Raw genomic sequence first — 15,079 nt, 5'->3', positions numbered from 1 at the left:
ACTTTTTTCAATTGTACCAAGTATAGTTTACTTGGCGAAATTATTAATTTATGGTAACTAATTTTCCCTTTCCTTTCATTGTGCAGGAGCAGGACTTACGAGGGGAATAAAAGGCGCATCTTTCATAATTTTAAATAATTTTAACGAAGTGCGTAAACCATATTTGGCACTAATATCGCTTATGACAAATATGTCAAATTTTAAAACGTGCCAATATATATATTCATGCATAGCTTGGGAAATTTTGAATAGAAAATTCTAATTTATTGCAGATATGCCTGAAAACTCACATACTTTAAGATGAGGCAAAAATTTTATAGGTTCTAATTCATATTTCTTTTCAAAAAATTATAAAAATTACTAAAAAATTAAAATTTAAAATTAATTCAGAAAATGCCTGCGACTTTTATTTTGATTTAACCTGAATTTCGAACTGTGTAAGAAGGGAATCAAATAAGTTTAATAAAAATAGAGAGATTAATAAATATATACCAAGTTCAGTTAACATTAAAGAGAGGAGGAACAAACGATTTTATATCAAGTACATAATGTTAAAAAATCTTTTATTAATCATAATGCCACATTTTAATCAATTTTAATTCATATCAATTAGGTATATTATTTTCAAAAGAAAATAAGAGACAAGATCTTAAGAAGCGCATTTACTGATAATATCGTTCAGTTAATTAAGTAAATATAGATTCATTAAATACGAAATATAAAGTAAAAATTCTTATAATTTGCCAAGTAACATTCTGAAAAAAGTTGGAAGATAAAATTAATAGCTTGCGCTTCATTTATTAGCAACACTTATCAAGGCCAATGGATGATACATACATGGGAGTGAACAGCAAACATTCTAAATTACCGTAATGGTATTTTAAGGAGCTATTTAATTAAGAAATATTACAAAGCATTAATCTTTGATGAACTGCGAATAGGCTCACCAGTATTGCGTATGGTATGCATCCCACATTCCATTCTAGTTCATCTGCTTTCGCATTGCTTTCCAGTTTCTAAATAACCAAAAAATAAGTTAGATAAATGTCTGTTAAAAATAGAGTTTATCAATAAAATTTTCCAATGATTAGAATTCGAATTCGTAGGTCTAGTTCTTGAATTTTGCATTTTGTTTAAATTTTGAAAGCACAAAAGAATTAAAATTAGACAGAAGATTGTTTTATCAATAAGTTATTGATAGCCTAATCTCAAAATTTCATGAGAAGCAGATGTTATTGTAAGATAGATATTATGACAAAGAAAGAGAAGCACATTTTTTGAATTAATTTGTAGATTCCGTTTCATGTCAGAACAAAATTATAAAAATTAAATTCCAATCTGAAAACTTTAAACGATAATCTAACATTTCACAGACCATTAATGTTTTAAATAGCTAAAAATTAACGACTTTAAAAATAATAAATTTTCTAAAAAAAGCTATCTGATCTTCAGATACTGATTCCCATTTAATGCTGAAATAATTTTAAGTTAAACAGATACAGTTAACCTATTATCTTAAAAATTAAATACCTAGGAATACAAGACATAGAATATAAAATCATATACTTAAATGAGTTAAAAATAGCAATGCCATATGGTAAAAAAAAAAAAGAAAATGTATGATATTTTTTCATCTTAAGTTAACATTAGGTAGAGATTTTAATGCTTATTTAATTAAGAAAAGGCTTAATTATTCAAGACGTAGCTGTGCATTTATTTTACAGGATTGCTTACAATAAATATTTCCGTCAAGATGAAAGTCCGTGTCATTTTACCAGAATGCTAAATCTGCTTACCAAAAAGAATAAACACCACAGAAGAGTTTTCTTTTGAGATGTTCAAGAAACAAATTCTATGAAAGTGAATAAATCAGATCTTTAGTTTAAAAAAAATCATCGACGTCATTTGCATCACATTGTCGTGATTAAGAATTACGAAGAGTTTATATTTCATTGGGAGATACTTTAGTTTTGAGTAAATATTATAGTGGTTTTATAGAAATGGTTTTAGAATTCAAGAGTTCTGAAAATTTTTTTTGAATTCTCTTGAAACTATGAAAATGTTACTCCTTAACTTTTAAAAGTCTAAATTTCTTAGTAAACTGCAATGATAATACATACTTTGAAATAAAATATTATTGCTTTAAAGAAAATTGACTTCAATAAACCTTCTTTAGCCCAAAGTAGCAATTTGCCCAGAAGGGCTATTAATTTCGTTTTGGCATTTTCCGTCGCCCACTATAAAATGGTGTTTCACTTTTCAAATTGTTGCTACCAAATAGTAGTACCCTGCATTATATTTAAAGAAATTAAATAATGAAGAATCTAATTCACAAGTCAAACAACAAAATCAGCGTTAATTTACAAAATTTTCACAAAACAAACACATTTTGTTTTCCAAAATAAACATTACAAGCAAACTGAGGGATTAGCCATGGGAAGCCCCCTCAGTCCCATCCTGGCTGATATCTACATGCATTATTATGAATCAAAATTGTTTGAAATTTTAAACTTCCCGGCATGGTTCCGCTACGTAGACAATACTTTTACCCTGTTTGAAGGTAATAAAGATGATTTAAATAGAGTTCTTTCAACAATGAATTCTATTGATCCTGCTATTCAGTTCACTTTTGAACTTGAGACTTGCAATTCTCTTCCATTTCTCGACATTCTGGTCACACGTAACACATCCAACTTCAGTACTACAGTTTACCGTAAACCTTCATCGGTTTGCCTTCCACCACACTTTAAATCATGTCATCCGACTAAACAAAAGTTAGCTTCATTTTATTCCTATGTTTTCCGTGCTCTTCAAGTTTGCTCCTCCAAACTAGCCCTTGATGAAGAACTAAATTATTTAAAAGCAATAGCTATTGACAGGGGCTTTTCACCTAACATTATTAATCAAGCAGTTAAAAAATTCTCATCTCAACACACTAAAAGCCACACTCTTATTTTAGGAGATTATAAAAATTCTGTTGTCATTCCCTTCTTTCCATCAATTAGCTATAAAGTTGCACATATTTTGCAGAAATTTAACTTTCGGGTTGTTTACTCTCCCATCAATAAAATTCCAACTTCTATACTCAAGGACCCCATTCCGGATATGAATTCCTGGGGTATTTATAGGATTCCTTGCCAGTGCGGTTTAATTTACATTGGCCAAACTAAGAGAGCCTTGAAATTTCGCGTCAAAGAACATGAGGCATATGTTAGAAAAAAGGAAACACAGAAGTCTTCTGTTGCTCAACATTGTTGGTCCGAAAATCACACTTTCAATTTTTCTGCTGCCAAAATTATTCAAAAAACATCTTCCATTGGAGAACTGGATTTTCTAGAGGCATTTCACATTCATAAAAATCTTTCTGTTCTAGTTAACGATCCTAATTCCAATCCAAATTTGCCTTCGGCTTTTAGAGAAATTATGTTTTAGTTCTGGTTTTGCCAACAGATGGCGCCACTTGCTTATTCTTGTCCAGGCTTTCTTATCTTATCTAAACATTATTTCCTATCTTGTTCATTTGCGGTTTTGCAGCTGAAGATGATGGTTCGGTAAAACCATCGAAACTAGTCCTGTGAAAATTTTGTAAATTAACGCTGATTTTTGTTGTTTGACTTCTGAATTAGTATTTATTCGGCGTGTTATTGTGTCTTAATTAATGAAGAATCTGCATGAACGTACTCACGTTTCTGGCAAAATTTTGAATAACGTAGCCCTCCACTCATATATGGGCATTTGGAAGCCCAAATTTGGAATTTGCTTTATTAGCTAATTCATATTTTGTAAAGCATTTATGAGTTTTTTATTAACAAAATGATTTTAAAGCGAGCAATGGCTGCAACACTGTACGAAAGCAAGAACATTTTTATCTCCAGTGCGCGAACCCGTGTATCAGAAATTCTAAACATATGCTTTTTTAGAATTAGATTGTGATACTGCTATCGAATTGAATTTTATGGTTTAAATGGCAAGAGCATGATATTTAATAAATAAAGGTAACACACGAAAAGTAAAAAAAAAAAAAAAAAAAAAAAAGGCCCCTTTAAGGGTAATATAAAATCAAAAAGCTTTCAGAATTTTTTTATGGTAAAATTTCATTTATTTGAAATTCTTTTGTTTAGTTCGATGCGCATGTTCTCCTTCCTGTACTGCAGAGTTAGCTGATTATCGCCCTTAATCCCTCCCCTCCAGTTTGATTGTCTGAAAGACAGTGTAGAAAATAAATGATAAATATAAATAAATAAAACGCAATTTCATGAATGACATTCTACTTAGAACGTAAAAAGCACGCGTGATTTTTGATAAGTCAAATAAAATAAATAAAAATTGGAGTTTGTTAAAGGGAGTTAGTTATTAATCAGACTTATCTGTTCATCAGATAATGCCTTGTCTCTCGCTTTTGCAATTATTGATTGATAACATAGAAGAAGTTTCTGAGTTTCATTGTCAGTTGTTGTCGTATATGACTTTTATCTTCAGATTTTAAAGAACGCAATTTTTATCAAGTGATGCTGTTTGAAAAACACTTTACGAAAATCTTTTGAGAAGAATGCAGATTTTAAAGTTTTTACAAGCTACTAATGTTTATAATTTTTAAAATACATTTATAATTAACGCGATTGTTTTGATTTATTCATAATTTTGGATCATATATTTCATTTATCTGTTTTGGTGATAATTTTTTTCATGTTGTTTGAGAAATTAAAATGCACATTGCTACGTATTAAAATTATCCTGAATCAAATAATTGTTTTCAGAAATGGCTAGAGGAATAGTTGTTTCCGAAAATTATGCAATACTTCATATTCTCCTTTATCACTAAAAATTTAATGCTCCTTCAAATCAGAAAACACATCATATTTAATATTCTTTCTGTGTTGTTGCATAAAAATTAATATTGAATCTATAGTTATACAAGTTGAGAATTAAATGCAAGCTTTTATATTTTTTCACCCCATTTTTTTAAAAATTTCCTTATACTCGTATTAAATATTTATCTTTCAATGTATAGAACTGGTAGCGTTTGTAAAAAATTACTTGAACTAATTGCTTATTAAAGTAGAGGATACGAAAAAAGGAATAGTGGTTTGTGACTCTGACTGCCGTACTGAAAACCCGGGTTCGAATCCCGGAGAAGGCATGGATGTTTGTAAATGGGGCACTTTGAACATGCGGCGAGCCGAAAGTTTCCTCGAGAGGTTAAGTCGGTTTGTCACCTATATACTGCTCAAGGCTCATGTCAACGATAGGGGCATTTAGCTCCTTCCCATGATGAATGTTGTGGGCTTGTGCTGACCATTGACGGGAAGTATGATTGGTAACTACAACAACTTCCAAAATGACGTAATAAATTATTTATTTCCAATAGCAATTCGAGTGGAGTTTATTTTTTAAATATAGCAGAACTCCATTTATCAATTCTCCAGTTATCACACTCTATATTATCAAGAATGTATAAAACATTTTATCCCAAAGTTCAATTATCCACATCTGTTGCTCTACTTTGTGGACAAGTAAAAATGTTCTTTTTAACCCTTTAACTACTAACCCGCTAGCTGTGTCCCACTAAAAGTTAAAAAATTGCTAAAAACACTTTAGTTTTAATTTACTTAGTCGTACTTCAGTTTTAACCATCCGCACATACAACTAAACTTAATTGTATATTTCTTTCTCATACCTCGAACTTCTTTCACTCGGTAAAATTACTAAGCACTCTTAAATCTTAATCTCTTTCAAAATTAAGAGATAAATCTCATCAGTCACTCTTAGGAAATATAAATACACACATATAAATTTCACTTTTTTATACATAATTATGTAAAAAAATTACCAGTTGCTTTCTTGTTTAGTCGAAATCAAAATCATCTACATATTTTTTTCTCGAGGAGATCTTGAAAAAGTTTTCTTAAATAATCATAGTCAGGAGTTTCAAAGAAATTAAGTCTCCTTACATAGTGCAAGTAAGTAGACATTTCATCTAAAGAAGAAGAAAAATTAAATCAACTTAGGTATTTCTCCCGCCTTTCTAGCGTGCCTTCGTGGTGTAGTGGTTCTGCATACTGGGCCGGTATTCCAGAGGTCCGCAGTTCGATTCCCGGCGATGGCGGTTGCTAATTTTTCATTCCTCTGGCTTTTCCAATTAACCTAATGTCTCTACAAACTTTGAATTAATTCTTTAATTAATCATATAATTTCCCTTTCAAGAAATAGTCATACTCAAATAACTACACCAAAAGCAGTCTGAAAATCAGACTAGATCATTATATACAAAGGATATCACGACGTATGAAGGGGATAAAATTAAGTTTTCTAAATGGTGGAAATGCATTTAATCCCTCAAACAAGCACAGAGTTTCGCTAAGAACGCCAAAGTTTCCCAAAACTATCACGAGAAAGAGGCATTTTCTTGACTTTCATGACAAAATGCCCCTGCTACTTTATACCTGAATTTATGTACTTTAACCCTTTGACTACTACTCGCTGTGCTCGTTGTACGCAAATGAACATAGAGAAAAGAACAAAAGTGAAAAAAGTGAAATGCCCAATGTGTAATGTAAGAATGCTTTACCCTTTACCATCCAATGTAAATCTATTTCATATAATAAAGTTTTCCAGAATAATAGATGTGCTTATAGTAAGTCGAACGCTACGTGTGGGACATATGGATCCCACCATTAACTACGGCTGGGACAAACGTCTCCCTGCCTTTGGCTTGAAAACCGTTTGTCGAAAAAAGTCTCAAATGGTAAACTTACCTTATTTATGACATATTTTTTTACTTGGATAGAAAACGAGGTATTTTTTTAATTTGTAGTCAAAGGATTAAACCAAGTAAAATTAAACTTATTAATTTATTTTTTTGCTTTGAATAAACTTTTAAAAACGTGTTAAGCTAATTTAGATGAATGCGTGTTGTGCATAAAATGTTAGGTTAGGTTAGGTTAGGTTATTTAATTACGGCAAAGCCTTGAGGGCTATTTGCCTAAGGGGAGGGATGCCTTCGTGGAGGACATTCTAACAGAAACTGGCTCGTATACACGTTATAGATGTAGAAAGCAATTCCAAACGTCCATGCAACCAGCCCGTACGCAAAATTCGAGCCTTGGATCGAACTACCTATGTTCAGCGACTTTACCACTCGGCCCACTAGTAGGCTTTTCATGCTTTGGAGAAACTAAGGATGCATTCAAATTTTGGACACTATTTTTAGGAATGTACGGGTTTTATCCTACTTCTACTGCTCATGTATAATGATTCTTCTCGTAATACTTCATTTGCAGGAAACGTAAGGTCTTTTGTCACTGGAAGTGGGACTGTGGCAATAAGTTAGAACCGTTGAAACCTAGTACTCTTTCTTGGTTTGATTCCGAACGGCATATTTTTTACTTAAAATGACAACGCACTCAAGGAATATCTTCACAAAGATTAAATGATTGGTTAATAGACTAATGGTAAACCATGAGAGGGTTATTTTATAATAGAGAGGGCCTTAGTGAAAATTTTTAAAGGAACTGGCTTGTATTAACATTGCAATTGGAAATGCCACGAAAAACTCCAAGCTTCCTTGCCGGGATTCAAATTTGGATCGAACTCCAGTATAAATTGACTTAATATGTTTGGCAAATGTGTAACTTATGTAAAATATTAATGGAAAAAAAATAATTACAGTGGGTTTTTTGTTCTTTTTCATTTCGTGAGTAGGTGCAACAACAAATGTTCTTTTCTAAAAAAATAATTAAATAAACATAGTAACATTATACTAATTCCCTCTCCGAGCAAGGAATATTTATCATACGGTATAAAAAGTAACTGTACGTTACGTTCTGTTAGCCCCCGTGCACAAACGATTGGAGAGTATTGATCACTTGTTGATATAACTACTGTAATAACTGTCGTCAAACTGATCATTCTTTGACGTTAAATGCTGTATGCTGTAATGTGTATAGCCATTGCTTTTCTCAAAGTCTGTGCGGACCTTCGATAATCGACACCAGTGGCTATCGTGAGTGGTCGATCCAAGGACACCGTTTTGTTAATGGCGGTTCATATATTCATTAGCGGTAGATCTTAGAGCCACCCGGATAGTGGTTAGGGAAACCTACCATGGTACCGAAGAAGATCGAATCTCGAAGAAGCATGGATGTTTGTAAATGTATAGTGTCTGTGGGAATGGGGACAATCTAATTATGCGCTGAGCCGAAAGTCCTCTCGAGAGGATGATGGTAAGGAAAGAGGAGTGGAAGATCTTCAGACCCGTCCCCTTCCTAGGGTACTTTTAAGTCTTCAAAATTGGGGGCGGAACTGAGCAAAATCGTACTGTCACCTCAACGCTTCTACCAACGACAGGCGCGATCTTGCAGTCCTTGCCACAATGAATTTCGTGAGCTTGTTTTGATGTTACTGTCAGACAAATGAGATAAATCACAACACAACAACTGATCTTTGATATGGTTACTCCCGACAAAATTATGTTTGCTAACAAAATGATTCATATATTGCATGCGAACTAAGCATCCATGATTAAATTTGATTAATTTAATATAGTCACTAGTCAGTTCTCATTATCTTCTTGATTCTGCAAAGAAAAACTACATCGACGTCTAGTTTTGTATTTTATGGATTTTATATTAACCATACAATTTCTCTTGCTACTTCATATTAATGTTATCTTCTATATATTACGGTATTATTTTTTATTTTTCATATTTGTCTATGGTCATCTTATTGTATTATTTAAACGATTTGGGGAAAGATCAAATATTTTTCTCAGACGATATATTAAATATTTTTATTAGATCAAATATTTTTCTCATTTCTTTCAACTTATGAAAAGATTTTATCGGAATACTTTGCTTTTGAAAAACGAGAAACACCTGCATTTGATTGAAGAGCTTTGATAAGTACAATATTTTGTTTGATTTTCTCATGAATTTTCGTTAGAATATTTCTCCATTTAAGTAAATTATGAAAGTGAAGTTTCAACATTAAATGAATTTATTTAAATGACTCAAGTACCTGTAGTTAAATCTACAAAATTTCGCGTTGAAGATTAGTTTAATCTCAATTTCGGAAAGAAACTTTCCCAGTAGCTGGTTCACGTCATGGGACCAAGAAATTGTAAGTTCCAACATTCTACATACCTAAAAGACTGTGTAAATATTATATATATGAATTAGAGACGAATTTCAAAACTTTAAGACTCAATTCACTCGCTGATGAGAACTTTGTGATTTTACAAACTTAGCTTTGAACTCTATATCAAAATAACAGCGCCGCGTCCAGATGTAAGGTGTAATTGCTTCATAATTCAAAAAATTACCGTGATTGGCCTTAGGGTAATAAACTAAATCGACTATTAAAAACTCACAGTAGTTGAAGCTAGCAGCAAAGTGAAGATCCGTGGTCTGTATGAATTTTCGCTTTCGAGGAAAACTAATTTATTTTGCATCAAAGTTTTAGAAATTGTTATTTTTATTGTACTCTGAGCTGCGTTTCTGATTTGCTAAAATTTTTTTGGGGGGAGGGGGACTTAATTTTGCATATTTATTGAATTTTTAAGAGTTTATTAGGGTTATTAGTTCTTTAGGGTGTTAGGACCTTAATGAATTTTCGAGTGCTCCAAGTTTCATGAATGCTGAATTTAAACGATGTCGAGAGAAGCCATGCCGTCGAAAAATCCTAACATTGCAAAACAGGGGAGGGAAGCCACTTTACATTCAACATAACGGAATACCACTCGAACCAACAGTGCAGGAAATAAGCCTTTTTACTTTCTTATACGAAGTAAAGGAAGTACTGTAATCTCGAAAAATTTTGGGTATCTTATTTCAAAGAAAACATCCATTTTGACCCCTCTCGATTCCATTTAACCGCAAGTTTTGCTTTACATATGTATGTGCGGGCAGAATAAAAGATTAATTTTTCCAAAATGGATTGTGAAATGGATTTAAGATGGATTCAGAAGCGATTTTATCCTGACATCTGCACATGCATGTATCTCGTCTAACGATTAGCCTTAGAACGTTGAAATTTTGTATATGGCACAGCTATAACATGTAGCTGTGCACCGCTCCTTTTTGTTGCAATCGGCTGCACCAATCGTATATAAATATATATATATATATTCCCACTCTGTAATCCATCTCGGTGAGCTAAGTTTTTTATTCTTATATGTTGGTAAATTGTGCATTTTTTGTTTTAAAAGTGATTAAATTGTGTGGTTTTTTACGTTCCGGTTAAGGGTTTTGTGCCTTAATCTGTATGCAATATAGTTGTAGAATTATCAACAATTTAAAAGTGGCGAGTTGACCCTAAAGAACCTACATTTGTTTACAGTTGAAACTCAGTAGAATAGGGGATTAACTCAGTTTCTGCACCTTCACTATAGTTCTGCCGACTGGGACGGAAAAGTAAACATTCAATTTTGTGCACCAAAACATCTCCCTTCTTGCCCGCTGGCTGAATTGCTTGTATTTGTTTAAAAACTCTAATTTTAATTGTATATATATATATACATATTTAACTTTTTACCTAAATTTGGTGTTTTATGTTTTCCTGTATTTTACAATTTTTAATGAAGATGTTTTGAGTTTTTATCTATTTTTGCCTTGCCGCGAAGTGAGACTGAATTAATTTAATGAGAAATCTATCTCTAATGAAATTCGAGGAGATGAGTTTAAATAAAATGCAGCAAAAAATATGTCTAATTTGATAGGTTATACAAGGAAGTCATATGATTTTCACATCAGAATTTTTTTCCTAGGTAATCTCTGCGTAAAATTTCATGACATATAATTGTGCTTCAGTAGTTTTATTTTTAAATTAAAGTTTGAATTGTTTTCATTGAGTATTGCTGTCCAACGTCACGAAACGAGATTACATAATATTTTATCAATATATCATATTCTTATACCTTGTTATTTATGCAGGATCAATATTTTTCATGCTATACAACATATTATAGCTGACGGTGTATTTCAGTTTTACAATTTTGTTACAATTTTGAGCGTACTTATAATTCAGAATGAACACTCTACCCGTTTTACTCATAAATGATTTTTTTTCTGCCTTTCTGTTTTTCTCTCGTGGTCAAGGTCAAATACTACGATAACACACTTTCACGTTATCTAGCGATGTTTCTGGTAGCAACTGGTAATATAATTTTTTTTACGCACCATGAACAGATAGCGGTTATAAACAAAAGTACCTCGTATCATCGAAGAAATTTAACAACTTAACAATTCCGAGAAGTAGATAATGATTGGTTTACACCAGGCCTTCTTAAATCTTTTTCAGTCGCGACCCCTTTTCTATCATTGAGATTTTTTTCAAGACCCTAGGACCCTCTAATATTTACGAAACTTTTGTGGGACCCCATAAGCATTGCGCAAATCGGACACACGCGTGAGCGAAACTGTCAGTTTTCTCACTAGTACTGTACTATACTATTCCAGTTTTAGGTTCATTAATTTTAATTTCTAATTTTAAGACACAGAACAATAGGAAAATTTTAAATAATTAACAGACGAAATGACAGCGTAACGTGCAAAGCAAGTAAAATGAACGTTTATATTATAAAAGGAATGTGTCTAAACGTTTTCGTTTTTTCTTTGTCTGCATCTTTATCTATTTTCGGATAATTGTGTAAAAATATTTGTTAATTGTAAAATTATTATAATAAGTTAAATAAATATTAAAACTGCTAAAATTTTTGGCGAACCCCTGCTGCAGGTGCCACGACCCCCATGGGAGCCACGACTCACTGTTTAAGAAACTCTGGTTTACTCTATCAATGCAGAATTAAGAGTTAAAATGCTAATTACTATTTGTTCTCTAAAATTCGCTTTTATTATTTTTACAATAAACTATAACCGAAAATGAGGTTTCCCTTAATTCCTAGGAAATATTTATATTTTTACGCATTAATTAATCCATGCAATTTGTTTATAAGATTTATGTAATAATTCTTTCCTAACATGTTCGTTTACGAGAGTAAAGTTTATGATATATTTTGTGGAGATATTAGGAATTTTTTTGAAACAGAGAAGGTGGAAAATGAGCAATGTCCTCACTGAGATTCGAACTTGGACCTCTCGAATACGCTCCGAGTGTGTTACCGTTACACCACGAAGGCATGCTGAAAAGAAGATACCTTAGATACCTTACATACTACCCTATCACAAATAAGGGCACCTGGGATTAGTGAACCCAATCGTTAAATCCTGATGGTGACGAATTATTGTCCACCACATTTTAGTTTGGGCGCCACTGTCGTTTCATTGGGTTATTTTGAAGCAGGAAATGTGAAAACAACGAATTTTTTTATTCAAATTCTAAATAATCTTATAAAATATAAAATCTCCTTCTATATCTTTATATTATACATAAAGTTGTACTAGAATCTTGTTTTCGACCACATAATTCGAAAAACGATTTATAATTAGAATATGTCCATTCACGCATTCACGAATGTCCGAACTAGATTTATCTTTTTATGATTTGTTATAATTTAACACTAAATCGGTCAAAGTAAGTTTTAATAGCATAGGTACAAAATACTTCCACAATGTTTGGGAGACATGTATAGTGGTTTCAAATTGCACATTACAATCATCGACAAATTTCTTAAAAGATTTAATGTCATTAGTGTTCTTTAATGGATGCATAATTAAAATCTTGTATATGTGTGCGTAAATCAATATCTGGCGATTGGCAAATCTGTTCTTTAATAACTGTACAGCTTTATCGTAGGCTTCTGCCGAAATAGAAAGACTCTCTACAGTGTTCAAAGCAGATCACCCTATATAAGCCTTTGAATAATTAAATTTATCAACTTTGCTTAGGGACTCATTGATGTAAACAGCTGTGTTTTCCGAATTTATTCCAAAAGTTGATCCATTTTGTGCCTTCACTTCCATAGAATGCGACAATATGGTAATTATGAAACTTTAATTGGAATGCCATCAGTGTTCCAAACTTCTTCTAATGGAGGGACCGTTAGAGGCCCATAAGTTGTCCCGCATGAGCTTTTTATAATTCTTCGATTTTCTTCTTCGCACGAAGTTGCCGAAGCAATACATTTCTCTGTATTTTTGCGTAGTTTCAAATTCGATATCAAATTCCTCAGGCTTCAAAAGTGGTTCAAGTTGTTGATCAACTAAAGCTAGAGGTTCAGATTTAATGAAAAGGATTTCTATAAACTTATCTATCTTGTCAGCATTTAAATCGTTTTCGATAATTCAACTTTTAAATCATTAACTGTCTTCGCAACAGCTGTTCTCAGCGATTTACGTTTCCTTTATAATAACTCATATGATTGTGCTTCGGCCATATTTTAACACATATACAAATTTCTGAGAATACTCTTAAATCAAATTAAATTTAGAATTTCAGAATTTAATTTCAGAATATAAAAATCAATTAATTAATCTCGGTATCCCGGCAAGGAATGCTTGGAAAAAAATTTTCAGAATTCTAGAAGTTCAAAAATTCTAAATTTAGAAAAAAAGTTTCGCTTACCCTTCTTTCTTCCGAAGATTCAAACATAGGGATGAGCCTAATAGGTAGAAAATCATCAAGAAGTACTTGAAGACTAATTTTTGTATAAAGCACTTTTATTTTTCATAATTCTTACGACAAACACGAAAACAAAATGTAATTACAAAATACATGCGACATGCGACGGAGGACGTGGGCACCACCCCTCTACCAATACGGTTAATCGGTATAGCGCCACGTCCACCTTTATCTAGTGGACGTGGCACTATACCGATTAACCGTATTGGTAAATACAGCATATCAACATAAAATCGCAAACGATACTGAAAGAATACTACAGCCAACGTCAAATGTCTCTTTTTTTAAACTGAACTACTGTTGCCAATGTTAATAAATAGAGATGTCTATTCTTTATGTTTGTGTTTTTTTCTTTGGAGGCCATGTCTGACAATCAGACATCCGCAGATAATGCACGTATACGCTTACGTATTCGACTTTGAATATTTGCATAATTTTTCGGCAGTATAAATAGTACCTTTGGTTAAATAATTTTCGTATAATAGACATAATTTGCAAATTCTCTTAATCTTGCACACGAGTATACTTTTTCCAGAGGGAAGGATGAAGATGACTCCTGGAAGAATACCAGAATTTTGGTAAGCAACCAGACAAAGAATGAGGAAAAACAGACAAAATTTCAAGCTGAAATGCATATTTCTGAAATAATTTAATTCGGAGAATGTAATTTAATCCTCTTCGTTCCATGATTAAAGTCTAATTGCAAAACAAAATATTTTCTAGAAATTACATTATCCAATGAAAACATTTCGATTAAGATTTAAATCTCAGATAATTAATTGTGCAATTTTCCCACATTTTTTTTCCAAAAGCTCTGGAACGACTGTAACACCTTCCATGAATTAACTTTCATAAGAAGGCACCTATGCGAAGAAAACAGCTGAACTGGGGTGAAAGTCTGTAAACTGGTTGACGTCCAGTAGAGTATAGTAGTTTTCAATCATAGATGTAAATATTACTGGCAGCATAATTCTAGTCGTTTCTTGATATGGAATGAATCAGATGTCCTATATCAGTTAGTAACATCCGCCAAATTAACTTATGTGTATGTCTACGTTCAACTTATGTTTATGTCCATTTATGCTTATATCTCTTTATAATTATTCCTAAATTTTTATATGCTAACAGATGGGAACGTTCTCAAGCGTGAAGCTAACAGCTTGCATTTTTATGTGCATCTTTATGCAGGTGTAGAATGTGCAACTTTCAACTTACGATAAAAGACATTGTAAACATTGAGCTTAATTACACTCGTGCGCAAAATTAAGATAATTTGCAAATTATGTCTATTTTTACGAATAAAATATATTGAACCAAAAGTAATAATTATGCCGTCGAAGAATTATGCAAAAATTCAGAGTCATATATAAGCATAAAAGTGCGTGTCTGCGAAGCTGTGACTGTGAAAGGGATACAAGCTCACATGGAATTTTCGGGGATTTACGTGCTTGTACACTTTAACGACATTCGCCGTGTTTCTCACAAGATTTGGGTAAATTTTATA

At 32.3% G+C, this 15,079-nt stretch overlaps 1 long non-coding RNA gene across 1 annotated transcript; it reads right to left on the bottom strand.

Annotated features, from left to right (window-relative positions):
- Nucleotides 1-635: 635 nt before the first annotated feature.
- On the bottom strand, nucleotides 636-13,675 carry LOC146996965 (uncharacterized). The gene is made up of 3 exons (XR_015041831.1): nucleotides 13,519-13,675; nucleotides 5,831-5,977; nucleotides 636-1,016 (listed from the first exon to the last, which is right to left on the bottom strand). It is a non-coding gene; the product is annotated as an uncharacterized LOC146996965 (long non-coding RNA).
- Nucleotides 13,676-15,079: the final 1,404 nt, after the last annotated feature.

The sequence above is a fragment of the Stegodyphus dumicola genome, chromosome 6 (genome assembly GCF_044657685.1).
Source record: "Stegodyphus dumicola isolate Sdum_Otavi_A_Nest chromosome 6, ASM4465768v1".
NCBI lineage: Eukaryota > Metazoa > Arthropoda > Arachnida > Araneae > Eresidae > Stegodyphus > Stegodyphus dumicola.
This window is presented reverse-complemented; position numbering and strand designations above follow the sequence as displayed.